This window comes from Bombina bombina, chromosome 2 (assembly GCF_027579735.1).
Source record: "Bombina bombina isolate aBomBom1 chromosome 2, aBomBom1.pri, whole genome shotgun sequence".
Lineage (NCBI taxonomy): Eukaryota > Metazoa > Chordata > Amphibia > Anura > Bombinatoridae > Bombina > Bombina bombina.
The window spans coordinates 1,242,335,148-1,242,352,462 of NC_069500.1; the positions used below are offsets into that span (position 1 = coordinate 1,242,335,148).

The 17,315-nt window shown below is 39.0% G+C and overlaps 1 protein-coding gene across 7 annotated transcripts in view; it reads left to right on the top strand.

Moving 5' to 3' along the window:
* The first annotated feature begins 2,459 nt into the window (after positions 1–2,459).
* APBB2 (amyloid beta precursor protein binding family B member 2) overlaps positions 2,460–17,315 on the top strand; it is a 919,850-nt gene continuing 904,994 nt past the window's right edge. For all 7 annotated transcript variants that reach the window (XM_053704021.1, XM_053704024.1, XM_053704022.1 and 4 more), the window contains exon 1: positions 2,460–2,564. The gene's annotated coding sequence lies outside the window, so the exon portion shown is untranslated. The remainder of the gene's footprint in view (positions 2,565–17,315) is intronic.

The window sequence follows — 17,315 nt, forward strand, 5'->3', positions numbered from 1 at the left end:
TAACATCTCCGATTTTGTCAGGTTGAGCTGAAAGTTGGATACAAGGCCATATTCCTTAAAAACCTGGGGGGAGAAGTTTCTACCCTAGTAAGAGTCATTAGTATGTCATCTGCGTACATTGCCAATTTGTGTTTGAAGCCACCAAGAAAGGCCCGTTATCTGAGGATCCTTCCATATTTTATGTGATTTCAATATATAAGGCAAATAGTACTGGAGACAAAATGCTTCCTTGCCTGGTGCCATTATGTACATCAAACTTATTGTGTGGCAAACCATTCATTTTGACCCTGTTGGAAAAGTGTCAGGAACGCCACTGACACTACCACTGTGAGGAGGTTAGGGTATGTGGAACTCAGAATTCAGGAACAGATACACAAAAGAATGAAAGTCTTTATGAAAGCTTTACTGGTTGATAAACAAAAGAACAGTTGGTAGTTCAGATTGAAGATCACAGAAACAGCAAGGTTGAACATAAGCCTTATCCCCAAGGCAGAACACTTTGCGTTCTTATTGCAGAAACTGAAGGGTCTCTGCAGAAAGAACAGCAGAGGCAGTTAAAAAATTTATTTGCCTGCACTTTTAATTTCTGCCTGCAGATGTCACTGTTCCATTCTATCTCAATGTAAATATTTGCTACTTTCCTCTCTTTTCAATTTCCTTCCACTTCCTGATCTCCAGTGCTGTAAAGGGTAAAAGCACATTGAAGAAAAGGTAAGGCAGGGCTTAACAAATTTATTCTAGGAATGTAGGAGCCAACCAAAATGTTTTTGTTCTTTAATAAGTGTGTTTATGTTGTGTGTGTATATGTGGTGTGTGTGTGTGTGTGTGTGTGTGTGTATATGGTGTGTGTGTGTAGAGATCACAGAAGCTAAAACTTTACCAAATAAGTTAATTGGATATACACAGTATTTGAGTAATGGGGTTGTGGACCCTTACCAAGCCTTTTTCAGAATACTGTGAATATCCCTTTAACTCATTTGGGAAAAGATTCAGCCTTTGTCATGTATAACATATATATATATATTTTTTTTTAAATGGCTGTGTATTATATTATTTGTTCTTCCAGTGGTTTTTTTTTGTTTGTTTTTTTAAGATCTCTACTGGAATCAACTCTGAGGTTGTAATAAATAAATAATATACAGTGTGTGTGTGTATGTATGTATGTATGTATGTATGTATGTGTATATATATATATATATATATATATATATATATATACACTAATTTCTAAGTCCCACCTTTAGGAACACATCAGCAGTATAAGCATGGAGCAGCAGCCCCTCCAAAGTAAGCATATAGACCGCAGCAGTACAGTAGAGCAGGTTCCCAGGCAGACTGACACTGTGGGAATGTACAACAGACATCAGCGAGGCTGTACATGAACCTGTCCTCATGCACACCGAGTAAGGGCAACAAACACAGCAACACCGGCTCCTTAGAGACACTGCAGAAAGATTTTCACTAAATAAGTCACATTGCAGAGAATGAAAAAAAGTTCTGCCTCTTGGGGCCTTATGCAAAACACTAAAGTCCAATATAAGGTTCAGAATATTTTAAGTAGTTTGCAGTAACTAAGTCACTGGTGCTTAAATTAAACAGTGAAGGGTGAGGTTGTTGCAGAATACCTGGTAGGTTCAGCATACACAGCTAGTGAGAGGAAAGCAGACACAGATTTCTCAGCAGCAACAGAATACCCAGCGGGTGCTGTTTGTCACAGGATTTCAAGATAGGTATAGCAGGCAACAGCTGGTTTGAAGAAGGCTGTCACTGGTATGGTAGACACATGTTTCTCAGAAGGCAAAGGATACCCACAGGTACTGTTGCTGTGACTGTCCCGGGATACCAGATATGTATAGCTCTTAGCCAAAGATTTTTTTGCCGTGGGCTGTTGTACAAGGTAAACACAGCGATTGATTGAATCAAATAAAGGAGCTTTCTACATGAAGTATCTTATACTTCATGAATGAAAGTCCCCTTTATTTGTTTCAATAGTAAATCCTAGCGTTTGTAAAATGCTAGGATTTACTTTCACTTAATACACAAAATATGGTAAAGATATAAACAAGCCCCTACACTTACAACAAATCACTCATCACTGTGCAACATTGTATTTATCTATATAAATATGTCAGTGAGCGACAACATTGCATTACAGGAAAAACTGGCAACAGCAATAATAAAAGTGTATTGCATTTTTTTAAAATTATGCAGAATTTAACATTTAATGGTAAATTAAATGTTGAGTTTAATGTCCCTTTAAACAGGGCTTTTCTTGATGCTGTTGTAGAAGAGGGGGCATAGGTTGTGCACACATTTACCAAAGCTGTATGTACCTCTTACAGACTGCAGATGGCAGCATAAAACCTTTAAACATATTGAAGGATCCATTCATTGCATACAAGAAAAAGGGAAGGGAGGAGGAGCTGGGAATTATTTCCTGAGTTGAGAGCTGTGAGCTGGAATTAGCTTCCGGCTGCTGGGACTAGAGCTTCTTGTGTGGGGGCGAGTAAGATCAGGCAAGCAGGCTGGGCATGGGACACTGACAGCAGCTGGATTGAGACTGAGTAAGTGAGCTGGGCTTCTGATATTATGCATTTTGTCTCTGCCATGTAAAATGTTCCCATTGTTTCTCTTTGTGTTGTGACAGTAATATGATCTGGGCACTGAATACACCACTAGGCAGCAAGGTAAAGAGAATGCACTGCTGTCTGGCTGTGACTTGGATGTGATATCCTCTTAGGTTTTCTTATTGTATATGACTGGGAGTGCAACCTTTTCCAGATGAGATTGCTAGTACCTTTAGTGCAGCTTCTGGTTATATTTGTCAGCTGTTATATAGGTTTTTAATACTTTGTTACAATAAGTGTTTTGCTTTTTCTGATTTTTAATGTAAATATATATATATGACTCAGATTTCTGTATTATCTTTACCACATTCTCCTTGTGTGCATCAGAGACACTGCTGTTTTTTTCTCCACCAGCATCTACAGTGCGTACCTGGCAGGATTGGGCATCTGCTTACTGATGTAATTCTGGTGCATAGTTTAGTTATTTCCACAGACACTAATTTGTTCTGTCTATGGTGTTATTTAACCTTTTCTTGAGTATTTTGCTGCTCCAATCTGCGTCCTTTGATAAAGCAGTCATTGGAAGCACTGTCTGAATCTTCAATACCAGGAATGTACAGCCCCAGGGCTGGGAGCATGAAAGGCGTACACTATTTTATAAGAATATCCCCAGGGCTTCAGGCATTTAGACCTGCAGTTTTGCTGTTGTAGGAGATCCTTAAACTCCTGTTTTTACTCCTTAATTCACAATAAATGTAAAGGTAGTGGACTTGCAATAAAAAGAATATAAACCCTGTCCTTGTAGATGACAAATATGGCTAAATATTGAATTGTTATTCTTGTATAGTATTTTACACATATAGCTTTCCTACAATACATGATTAAAGAAGGTACAGTTGGAAATTGTGGATAAATAAAGTAAATGCATCTAATTGATGCACAACAACCAGTATCTGTGCTAGTTTAAATGCAGACTATGTTCGCATGTACTGTACATTGACTGAAAGGACTGTGGTAATGACAGAAGGAAAGGGACACAATTAAATGGATAGACACATTTACTGATGACATCAATTATTCTAGGACAGGCTTTCCTGTCACGTTTTAGCTTCTTTGGGCCCTCAGCATATAGTAGGGCTGTGGCAATGTCAGAAATATTTTCTTTATTTTTATTGATGCCATTTTTTGTGCTGTCGTTTATTTTGTCACAGCAAAGATTGTAGCTGATGTGTGCATTTTCATACCGACATCAGAAAACATTTGTTGTTACTAGGATATACATTTTTATTTGAGAAGGAACATTTTGAAATCTTTATATTACACTTGCTTGTTGAATGTACTGTATGCAGCATAGAAATATAATGAAGTTAATCAGGGTTTGCAATAAATCCCTTGAGGTTTGCTTTTGATCTCTGGTTTTCACAGGAAGCTATTGATTTAATTCCTTTTAATTCCAACTGTGTGTTAATTGGATATTATATGTGCCCTTCCAAGCATAAGCAAATTGCAGACCGCTAAGAAATAATTCCATGTGAGGAAAGTGCGCAACACATGATTTAGTTGAAGATGGGAGAAAAAAAACTAGTGATATGCAAGAGAATCTGATATCAAAGTGCAAAATGCTTACAATTTAAAGGAACACGGAAGTCAAATGTCAAATAAGGCATAAAAATAAAAAATAAATTCTAATTAGATTTTTTTAAATCATATGTACTCCTTTCTCTTGGTATGCCTTTTTAAAATGATCTCTCTTCCATTAAATATAAATCATGCCTTTTTATAATAGACAAGTCACCATATTTATCGGAATAGTTAATGCTAATAGTGTTGCAATTTACAAGATTACATCTGTGTGCTAGAAACAAATTAATTTAAAACATTAAAAAAATATCTGAAACATGTTTGTCAAACATATGATATAGAGGCCTCCATGTTTGCCATGTTCCCAATACACTAGATTTCATAATGTTTGTGCTCCACGTCACAAAGTCATTCACGATGTGCAACATACAGAGTACCCACCAAAGTCACTTACCCAAGACATGAGAAAAGCTAGACCTGAGAATAACCTGTTCTGAGGATTTAACCAGCAGTGATCCATTCCTCCGTTTTTCCATTTCTTAATTTCTTCTCTATCCCTCCTTATGTATGGCTTTCAGAGACCTACTCTACCATATAACTAATACCGAGCTTGGCAAGTCTTAGAAGCCATAATAACTAAAAGTGTAGTTCTGGCTTCTAATTGTTTGAATTATTCTACATGTATCTGTAGATAAACTCCTATATTTCATATATTTGTCAAGCACTAAACTGGTGTCCCTGTCCAGCCTATACATGTGTTTGTGTCTGTGTATATTATTGGTTTTGAAGTGTTTTTTTTTTTGTTTTTTTGTTTTTTATTGGTTTACAATTTTTTTTATTAATATAGTTCCAAAAGTTTGCTCCTTCATTTGAAAAGCTTGGGCACCCCTGATATATATTGTTTGTGGCATAAGCACTGCTAAATAAATTGCATGTTTGAATTATATTATAAAACAAATATGTAGATAATACTGGTTAATAAACATGCGTTTACTAAACAGATAGTAAAACTATAGGTATAGACCTGATCACAAGCCAAGTATATCCCATTACTATTTTCTTCATTTTCATTAAACATTACTTACCCTATCTATTCTGCAAGCCTGTCCCCAAGTAGGTAAAAAAAACAACTAAATATTCTTTTTTCCCCCCCTCTATACACATTTTTTTTCAGAGAGGCCAATAAAGGTATTGGCTATTGATGTTACAAATGTGGTGGAAATTCTTTCCATTGAGATGGACTTTTCACATTATTTTGTAGAACATGTTCGTTAGAATGTGGCAAGATTTATCCAATCACACTTTGTAGAATAATATAAGAAATGGAACCCTATTCACTACATTGGAACTTCTAGTATATCAAACCAGTAATAAAGTAAAGCCTCTTTTTTTTTTTTTTTTTTTTTTTTTAAACTCCCTTATAACATGATAAAAACATTTTCATGTTTTAAAATTGCTTAATATATATTATTGAGCTACCGCTATAGTAATGTAGTTTTTTCAAAGAATGTAACAATGATACCATAAAACATTTTTTCTAGATGCCATTGTTTATTGTTGATTTATTTCTATATTTACATAATAAATGTAATATGGAACAAACTAATTAGTTGCATTGTCATACTAGATCTATTCCCCAGACACTATTATTGCTCATTAGTACGCTATATAACTCCTTTAAGTAATATCTGAAATTTGTATTTTCCCTATTCATTTTTTAAATGAAGCAGGTTACATAAGGATAAAAATAACTATATGATTAGGAAGCATAATGTATATTTGATTAGTCCTTGGTGCTTATGCCATGAACAGTGAGAAAGAGACTCACAAAGAAAAACTTTTACACAAGCCTGTGTGACTCATTATTTCCAAGGCTCTTGCACTAAGCAACTGACAGTCCAACTCTGCAGACCTTTCTTCAGCAGTAGCACCAGGGGCAGTGCTTGGGAGGATGCACTTGCAAAATCAGAACGGTTACAATGAAGAACAAAACAGTGACATCATGGGGGTTCAGCTGATGTGCAACACCCTTTTTGTTTAGGCTCCGGTCAATAATGGCAGGATTGTCTGAGGGCCATGTAATATTATGATCACTCTTATGCTAAGATTATGTTTAAAAATAAAATCAGATTTTTTTTGTTTTGTTGACAATGACATAAGAAATTGGTTACTATTAATTTAACTGTATATTCTAATCAACTTTACAAGGTTTGGTATAAATACACTTGCTTATTTACCTGCTTTTTTCTGTAACAAACTACTGATACTTGTTTTTTTCCTTACTGGTGCTGAGGGACACACAAAAACTTGGTTGAAAGTGGCACTCAGGACATAGTTCGGCAAGCAAAACCCTTATGCGCATGAGTGCACATCAGTTATGGGTAGAAGAACTCTTTGCAATATACATGTTATAGCAAAAATACGTTACTAAAAGCTTTCACTGTTTCAGCAGCATTCCCACATATGCTGCACATGCCGTGTGCATCCTCATTTAAATACTGCACCTGCAAAGAGAGCAAGCAGTGACATGTATTTTATTACTGATAACTTAATCCATGCCATAAAAGCCTCTCTGAGTAGGCATGGTGTTTGAACGCTGGTGCAATGAGATCTTGCAGCATATGTACGTATGCTGCTGAAACTGATAGTTTACTAGAAGCATTTTTCATAATGGAAGGATATTGTAAAGAATTATTATAGTGACAAATGAAATGCTCTCTTGCTCAATTCAGTTTTATTTCCCTTTAATGCCTTGTGGTGTTTCTTTTATACTTCCTCTTTGGTTGGCATTAAAGAAATATAGTATGTTAGTATGTGCTTCTCTGCTGGTCTTAGCTGTTTTGTTGTGTCTGCTCTCCCAGGCAGCTACACATTCTTGTTTCTTAAATGTCTATAACAGAAACAGAATGATTACGTATATTTTATATAATGTGGTTCATATGTTCACGGAGAGCTGGACATAAGATGCTCATAGATGCTAAAATAGTACAAACGACTGAAGTCTTTATTAGTACAGGTTTTTTGTTTTTTTTTTAGACGTGGCAACGTGACTAAGGTTTTGTCTCCCTGAGGCTCAAGTATTTGATTCCAGCAGGAAATTATTGAGATGATTAAATCCCTCAGTGCTGGCAGACAACTTTTTAGATCCTTTGCTTGAGCAAGTTTGTTAAGATGATATTTGTTTAGGCTTTTCGTGAGGTTGAAATACTGTATTTGGTTTGTATACAAAAAATGTTTGCAGTGATAAGCACATGATGTAATACACATGTAACATGTTGCAAAGGATTAAGGTAGTAATAACTAATATCACATATCCAACTACTGCTATTAAATTTATGGCAATAACAAGTACAGCCTATCTATCTCTCTATGTATCTATCTGTATCTTTCACCCTTCACAGAAAATTATTTTGTAATTTGGGTGGCATTATAAAGTCAGTGAACTAATTTTGCAATAATATATATATATATTTGCACAATGCAATTTTTTTAAGACTGACTTTTTTTTTTATGTCATGTGACAGTTTCTCAAGCACAACACAGACTAATGATTAAGTACTTAGTATCGGTACCGCAGGTGGATTCTTTCACCACCCTGCCATTACGTTGCATCCCGGGGGATTCTGAAAATGGCAGGGTGGTGAAACCATTTTCGGAATCCACCGCGATGCAGCGAAGGCAAACGGAGCATTACAAAAAAAAAACCTAACCACCCGCAATAAGTATAAACAAAATAAAAACCTAACTGCACGCAATAAGTATTAAAAAAAAAAACAACCTAACCTCCCATACGAAGTATTGAGAAAAAAAAAATAACAACTGCCCGCACAAAGTATTAAGAAAAGAACAAATACATGATACAATTATTAACCCCTAAATCCAACCCCAACATCGCAAACTACCTAATACATCTATTAGCCCCTAATCTGTAATTCCCCCACATCGCAAATTAAATAATTAATTTATTAACCCCTAAACCGCCATCCACCACCAACGCAATAAACCCCTAGCCCCTAATCTGCCAACCCCCCCACAACAAACCTAATTTACCTATTAACTCCTAAACCGCCAGCCCCCACAACGCAAATAACTAATTTAATGACTAAGCCCCATAATCGAACACCCCCTAAATTAACCCCTTGATTACATAAAATAATAAACTACTACTTTACAATTAAAATAAAAAATCCTAACAGTACTTTAAAAAAAAACAAATAAAATTACATTAAATTAATATAAAATTACAAAAAATAAAAAAAGGCTAACATTACAGAAATGATCAAACCACATTATCCAAAATAAAAAAATAAACCTAATCCCTATGAAAATAAAAAAGCCCCCCCCCCCCCAATATAAAAACACCCCCTACTCCTAAGAATAAACTACCAATAGCCCTTAAAGGGATACTAAACCCAATTTCTCCTGTTAAGTGTAGTCAGTCCACGGGTCATCATTACTTATGGGATATTAACTCCTCCCCAACAGGAAGTGCAAGAGGATCACCCAAGCAGAGCTGCTATATAGCTCCTCCCCTCTACGTCACACCCAGTCATTCTCTTGCACCCAACTAATAGATAGGATGTGTGAGAGGACTGTGGTGATTAAACTTAGTTTTTTATATCTTCAATCAAAAGTTTGTTATTTTAAACGACACCGGAGTGTGTTGTTTCCTTCTCAGGCAGAATTTGAAGAAGAATCTACCTGAGTTTTTGTATATGATCTTAGCGGACGTAACTAAGATCCGTTTGCTGTTCTCGGCCATTCTGAGGAGTAAGGTAACTTCAGATCAGGGGACAGCGGGCAGGTTCACCTGCAAAGAGGTATGTTGCAGTATATTATTTTCTAAGGAATGGAATTGACTTTGAAAATACTGCTAATACCGATATAATGTAAGTACAGCCTTAAATGCAGTAGTAGCAACTGGTATCAGGCTGACATGTATATATGTTAACACTTAAGTATTTCTGGGGAATGGCACTTCACTGGGAAAATACTGTATGCATATATCTTTTAGCCTAACTTGCAGTGGGAGCGACTAGCAGCAGGCTTTTTAAAGACATTTCATATATTTGATTTTAAACGTTTGCTGGCATGTTAAATCGTTTAATTATCTGAGGTACTTGGTGAAAATTGTTTTGGGCTTTATTTTCCACATGGCTGTCGTTGTTTTAAATTAAAACAGTTTACTGAGCTCCCCTCACTGTTGTAGTGTGAGTGGGAGGGGCCTATTTTGGCGCTTTTACTACGCATCAGAAATTCAGTCACAGTCTGTCTTTTTCTCCCTGCATGATCCAGGACGTCTCCACAGAGCTCAGGGGTCTTCAAAACTAGTTTTGAGGGAGGTAATCACTCACAGCAGACCTGTGAGACTGTGCTTGACTGTGATAAAAACGTTTATATTGTCAATTGTTATACGTTTTTTTCTGATATTAAGGGTTAATCATCCATTGCTAATGTGTGCAATCCTTTGCTAATTTTGGTTTATATAACTAATCCGGTTCATTGTTATTCAACTGTGACAGTTTTTGTGTGCTTCTTAAAGGCACAGTAACGTTTTTACATATTGCTTGTAAATTTAGTTGAAAAGTATTTCCAAGCTTGCTAGTCTAATTGCTAGTTTGTTTAAACATGTCTGACTCAGAGGAAACTCTTTGTGCAATATGTTCAAAAGCCGAGGTGGAGCCCAATAGAAATTTATGTACTAATTGCATTGATGCTACTTTAAATAAAAGTCAATCTGTACATGTTAAGCAACATTCACCAGACAACGAGAGGGAAGTTATGCCGACTAACTTGCCTCACGTGTCAGTACCTGCATCTCCCGCTCAGGAGGTGCGTGATATTGTAACGCCAAGTACATCAGGGCGGCCATTACAAATCACTTTACAAGACATGGCTAATGTTATGACTGAAGTTTGGTCTAAATTGCCAGAACTTAGAGGTAAACGAGATCACTCTGGGATGAGAACAGAGTATACTGATAATGCTAGGGCCATGTCTGATACTGCGTCACAATATGCAGAGCATGAGGACGGAGAGCTTCATTCTGCGGGTGACGGATCTGATCCAAATAAATTGGATTCAGACATTTCAAATTTTAAGTTTAAGCTGGGAAAACCTCCGTGTGTTGCTAGGGGAGGTGTTAGCGGCTCTGAATGATTGTAACACAGTTGCAATCCCAGAGAAAATGTGTAGGTTGGATAAATATTTTGCGGTACCGACGAGTACTGACGTTTTTCCTATACCTAAGAGACTTACTAAAATTATTACTAAGGAGTGGGACAGACCCGGTGTGCCTTTCTCACCCCCTCCTATATTCAGAAAAATGTTTCCAATAGACGCCACCACACGGGACTTATGGCAAACGGTCCCTAAGGTGGAGGGAGCAGTTTCTACTTTAGCTAAGCGTACCACTATCCCGGTGGAGGATAGCTGTGCTTTTTCAGATCCAATGGATAAAAAGTTAGAGGGTTACCTTAAGAAAATGTTTGTTCAACAAGGTTTTATATTACAACCCCTTGCATGCATTGCGCCTGTCATTTTGGTTTGAGTCTCTGGAAGACACCCTTGACTCAGCGACATTAGATGAGATTTCACTTAAGCTTAAAACCCTTAAGCCAGCTAATTCATTTATTTCTGATGCCGTAGTACATTTAACTAAACTTACGGCTAAGAATTCCGGATTCGCCATTCAGGCACGCAGAGCGTTGTGGCTAAAATCCTGGTCAGCTGATGTAACTTCTAAATCGAAATTACTTAACATACCTTTCAAGGGCAGACTTTATTCGGGCCCGGTTTGAAAGAAATTATCGCTGATATTACGGGAGGTAAAGGCCATGCCCTGCCTCAAGACAGAGCCAAACCTAGGGCTAGACAGTCTAATTTTCGTGCCTTTCGTAACTTCAAGGCAGGAGCAGCATCAACTTCCTCTGCTCCAAAACAGGAAGGAGCTGTTGCTCGCTACAGACAAGGCTGGAAACCTAACCAGACCTGGAACAAGGGCAAGCAGGCCAGAAAACCTACTGCTGCCCCTAAGACAGCATGAAGTGAGGGCCCCCGATCCGGAAGCGGATCTAGTGGGGGGCAGACTCTCTCTCTCTTCGCCCAGGCTTGGGCAAGAGATGTCCAGGATCCCTGGGCGTTGGAGATCATATCTCAGGGATATCTTCTGGACTTCAAAGCTTCTCCTCCACAAGGGAGATTTCACCTTTCAAGGTTGTCAACAAACCAGATAAAGAAAGAGGCGTTTCTACGCTGTGTACAAGACCTTTTACTAATGGGAGTGATCCACCCAGTTCCGCGGTCGGAACACGGACAAGGGTTTTACTCAAATCTGTTTGTGGTTCCCAAAAAAGAGGGAACCTTCAGACCAATATTGGATTTAAAGATCCTAAACAAATTCCTAAGAGTTCCATCATTCAAGATGGAAACTATTCGGACAATCTTACCCATGATCCAAAGAGGTCAGTACATGACCACAGTGGACTTAAAGGATGACTACCTTCACATACCGATTCACAGAGAACATTACCGGTATCTAAGTTTTGCCTTCCTAGACAGGCATTACCAGTTTGTAGCTCTTCCCTTCGGGTTGGCTACGGCTCCAAGAATCTTTACAAAGGTTCTGGGCTCTCTTCTGGCGGTACTAAGACCGCGAGGAATTTCGGTAGCTCCGTACCTAGACGACATTCTGATTCAAGCGTCAAGCTTTCAAACTGCCAAGTCTCATACAGAGTTAGTACTGGCTTTTCTAAGGTCGCATGGGTGGAAAGTGAACGAGGAGAAGAGTTCTCTTACCACTCACAAGAGTTCCGTTCTTGGGGACTCTTATAGATTCTGTAGAAATGAAAATTTACCTGACAGAGGACAGGTTAACAAAGCTTCTAAATGCTTGCCGTGTCCTTCATTCCATTCAACACCCGTCAGTGGCTCAATGCATGGAGGTAATCGGCTTAATGGTAGCGGCAATGGACATAGTTCCTTTTGCACGCCTGCACCTCAGACCGCTGCAATTGTGCATGCTAAGTCAGTGGAATGGGGATTACTCAGATTTGTCCCCTACGCTGAATCTGGATCAGGAGACCAGAGATTCTCTTCTATGGTGGCTTTCTCGGCCGCATCTGTCCAGGGGGATGCCCTTCAGCAGACCAGTCTGGACAATTGTAACTACAGACGCCAGCCTTCTAGGTTGGGGCGCTGTCTGGAATTCCCTGAAGGCTCAGGGATCATGGACTCAAGAGGAGAGTCTCCTTCCAATAAACATTCTGGAATTGAGAGCAGTTCTCAATGCCCTACTGGCTTGGCCTCAGTTAGCAACTCTGAGGTTTATCAGGTTTCAGTCGGACAACATCACGACTGTGGCTTACATCAACCATCAGGGAGGGACAAGAAGTTCCCTAGCGATGATGGAAGTATCAAAGATAATTCGCTGGGCAGAGTCTCACTCTTGCCACCTGTCAGCGATCCACATCCCAGGAGTGGACAACTGGGAGGCGGATTTCCTAAGTCGCCAGACTTTTCATCCGTGGGAGTGGGAAATTCATCCGGAGGTCTTTGCCCAAATACTTCGACGTTGGGGCAAACCAGATATGGATCTCATGGCGTCTCGCCAGAACGCCAAGCTTCCTCGTTACGGGTCCAGGTCCATGGACCCGGGAGCGGTCCTGATAGATGCCTTGACAGCACCTTGGACCTTCAGGATGGCTTATGTGTTTCCACCATTCCCGATGCTTCCTCGTTTGATTGCAAGGATCAAACAGGAGAAAGCATCAGTGATTCTAATAGCGCCTGCGTGGCCACGCAGGACCTGGTATGCAGATCTAGTGGACATGTCATCCTGTCCACCTTGGTCTCTGCCTCTGAGACAGGACCTTCTAATTCAGGGTCCTTTCAAACATCAAAACCTAATTTCTCTGAAGCTGACTGCATGGAAATTGAACGCTTAATTTTATCAAAGCGTGGTTTTTCAGAGCCAGTAATTGATACCTTAATACAGGCGAGGAAACCTGTTACCAGGAAAATTTACCATAAGATATGGCGTAAATATTTACACTGGTGCGAATCCAAGGGTTACTCATGGAGTAAGGTTAGGATTCCTAGGATATTGTCTTTTCTACAAGAAGGTTTAGAAAAGGGTTTATCTGCTAGTTCGTTAAAGGGACAGATCTCAGCTCTGTCCATCCTTTTACACAAGCGTCTGTCAGAAGTTCCAGACGTTCAGGATTTTTGTCAGGCTTTGGCCAGGATTAAGCCTGTGTTTAAATCTGTTGCTCCACCGTGGAGCTTAAACTTAGTTCTTAACGTTTTACAGGGTGTTTCCGTTTGAACCCCTTCACTCCATTGATATCAAGCTGTTATCTTGGAAAGTTCTGTTTTTAATGGCTATTTCCTCGGCTCGTAGAGTCTCTGAATTATCAGCCTTACATTGTGATTCTCCGTATCTGATTTTTTCATTCAGATAAGGTAGTTCTGCGTACTAAACCTGGGTTCTTACCTAAGGTAGTCACTAACAAGATATCAATCAAGAGATTGTTGTTCCATCATTGTGTCCCTAACCCTTCCTCAAAGAAGGAACGACTTCTGCACAATCTAGATGTAGTCCGTGCCCTGAAATTTTATTTACAGGCAACTAAAGATTTTCGACAAACTTCTTCCCTGTTTGTCGTTTATTCTGGACAGAGGAGAGGTCAAAAAGCATCTGCTACCTCTCTATCCTTTTGGCTTCGTAGCATAATACGTTTAGCCTATGAGACTGCTGGACAGCAACCTCCTGAAAGGATTACAGCTCATTCTACTAGAGCTGTGGCTTCCACTTGGGCCTTTAAGAACGAGGCCTCTGTTGAACAGATTTGCAAGGCTGCAACTTGGTCTTCTCTTCATACTTTTTCCAAATTTTACAAATTTGACACTTTTGCTTCTTCGGAGGCTGTTTTTGGGAGAAAGGTTCTTCAGGCAGTGGTTCCTTCCGTATAGAGATCCTGCCTGTCCCTCCCGTCATCCGTGTACTTAGCTTTGGTATTGGTATCCCATAAGTAATGATGACCCGTGGACTGACTACACTTAACAGGAGAAAACATAATTTATGCTTACCTGATAAATTCCTTTCTCCTGTAGTGTAGTCAGTCCACGGCCCGCCCTGTTTTTTAAGGCAGGTCTAAATTTTTTAATTATACTCCAGTCACCACTGCAACCTATAGTTTCTCCTTTCTCGTTTGGTTCCTGGTCGAATGACTGGGTGTGACGTAGAGGGGAGGAGCTATATAGCAGCTCTGCTTGGGTGATCCTCTTGCACTTCCTGTTGGGGAGGAGTTAATATCCCATAAGTAATGATGACCCGTGGACTGACCACACTACAGGAGAAAGGAATTTATCAGGTAAGCATAAATTATGTTTTTTTTTCTTTCATGATTCAGATAAAGCATGAGATTTTAAACAACTTTCTAATTTACTCCTATTATACATTTTTCTTTGTTCTCATGCTATCTTGATTTGAAAAAGCAGTACTGTAAGCTTTAGAGCCAGTCCATTTTTTGTTCAGCACTTGGGTAGCACTTGCTGATTTGTGGCTAAATGTAGCAAAGCAATTAGCAAGCGCTACCCAGGCGCTGAACTAAAAATGGGCCAGCTCCTAACCTTTCATTACTGCTTTTTCAAATCAAGATAACATTAGAACAAAGACAAAATCATAATAGGAGTAAATTAGAAAGTTGCTTAAAATTGCATGCTCTCGCTGAATCATGAAAGAAAAAATGTAGGGTTAGTATCCCTTTAAAAAGGCCTTTTGTATTGCATTGCCCTAAGTTAAACAGCTATTTTTCTTAAAAAAATACTAAGTCCCCCCCACCCACCAAACCCCCCCCAAATAAAAAATCTAACACTAAAAAACCTAAACTACCCATTTTGTATGGGCATTGCCCTTAAAAGGACATTCAACTATTTTTCAGCCCTTTTTTAATTGCCCAAAAAAACGTAATCTAAACACCCCCGAAAAAAAAAAAGCCTAGCACTAAAGCCCCAAATTGGTGCTCACCGTTCCTGAAGTCCGGCGGAGAAGGTCTTCTTCCAGGCGGGTCCATCATCTTCTATCTTCATCCACAGCGAAGGTGGCACGGAGCGGTGTTCCCAGATGTGGCGATCGGCTGCGTGGAGGCTCCTCTTCATGCAATCGTCCCACCGCACACTGAAGATTGAATGCAAGGTACCCCATATTTATTGGGGTACCTTGCATTCCTATTGGCTGAAATTTTTAAATCAGCCAATAGGATGAGAGCTACTGAAATCTTATTGGCTGATTTTGAACAGCCCATAGGATTTCAGTAGCTCTAATCCTATTGACTGATTTCAAAATTTCAGCCAATAGGAATGCAAGGTACCCCAAATTGATTGTGGTACCTTGCATTCAATCTTAAATTTACAACGGACATCAAGAGGAGGACCGATCCATGCCGCCTTCACTCTGGATGAAGATTGAAGATGATGGATCCGTCTGGAAGAAGACCTTCTCCACCGAACTTCAGTGAGTACCTTGGGGCTTAGGTTAAGGCTTTTTTATTTTAATTTTTGGGGTGTTTTTTTTTTTTTTAGGTTAGGTTTTTTTTGGGATAGAAAAAGAGCTGATTGCCCTTTTAAGGGCAGTAAAAGAGCTGAATGTCCTTTTAAGGGCAATGCCCCATACAAATGCCCCTTATGGGGGCAATGGGTAGTTTATTTTTTTTTTAGTGTTAGGTTTTCTTATTTTGTGGGTTTGGTGGGGTGGGGGTTTTTACTGTTAGGGGGGACTTAGTATTTTTTTAGAGGTAAAAGAGCTGTTTAACTTAAAGCAATACCCTTTAAGGGCTATTGGTAGTTTAGTATTAGATTAGGGGGTGTTTTTATTTTGGGGGAATTTTTTATAGGGGTATTAGTTTAGGTTTAATTTTTTATTTTTTGATAGCTTTGTTTATTTTTTTCTGTCATTTTACTTTTTTATTTTTTGTAAATTTAGCTTGGGGGTTTGTATTTTTTTCAACATAGATCGCCTAGTGTGTATATATGTGTATATATATATGTGTGTGTGTGTATGTATATATATGTATATGTGTATATATACACACACACACACAATGCAATAATGAGCACTCTCACCTTAATGGCAACTGCCAGGGTGCCAGCGTTAAATATATCAAGTAGAAGAAGGCACTCACTGGTCTTTTCAAGTGTACTTTATTTCAAAAGCGTGATGTTTCGGGGGGACACTCCCCTTCCTCAGACAGGGGAGTGTCCCCCCCGAAACGTCATGCACTTGAAAAGACCAGTGAGTGCCTTCTTCTACTTGAGATATATATATCTTACTTGATTTCGGGTGCTTAGTTGTACTCTTTGCCGATTTTTGTGACGTTGACAAAGGCACATAGCAGTGCCGAAACGTTTGTCTTTTAATATGAGCTAATAAAATTATATTTCTCCAACATTGGTGTGTCCGGTCCACGGCGTCATCCATAACTTGTGGGAAATATCTCTTCCCCAACAGGAAATGGCAAAGAGTACAGCAAAAGCTGTCCATATAGTCCCTCCTAGGCTCCGCCCACCCCAGTCATTCTCTTTGCCGTTGCACAGGCAACATCTCCACGGAGATGGTGAAGAGTATGTGGTGTTTAGTTGTAGTTTTTTATTCTACTATCAAGAGTTTGTTATTTTAAAATAGTGCTGGTATGTACTATTTACTCTGAAACAGAAAAAAATGAAGAGTTCTGTTTGTGAGAGGAATATGATTTTTAGCAGCAGTAACTAAAATAGTTTGCTGTTTCCACATAGGACTGTTGAGATGAAATAACTTCAGTTGGGGGAAACAGTTAGCAGACTTTTCTGCTTAAGGTATGACTAGCCATTTTTCTAACAAGACTGTGTACTGCTGGAAGGCTGTCATTTCCCCTCATGGGGGACCGGTAAGCCATTTTCTTAGTCTCAAACAGAATGAAGGGCTTAATATGGGCTATAAAACTGGTAGACACTTTTTATGGGCAAGATCGATTGCTTTATTTGGGCATTTTATAAAGCTTTATGTTGATATTCACACTTATAAACTTTGGGGAACGTTTTTTTAACGTCAGGCACTGGTCTAGACACCTTTTCAGTCAGGAAGGGCCTTCCCTGTAGTAGGCTGAGCCTCATTTTCGCGCCATTACTGCG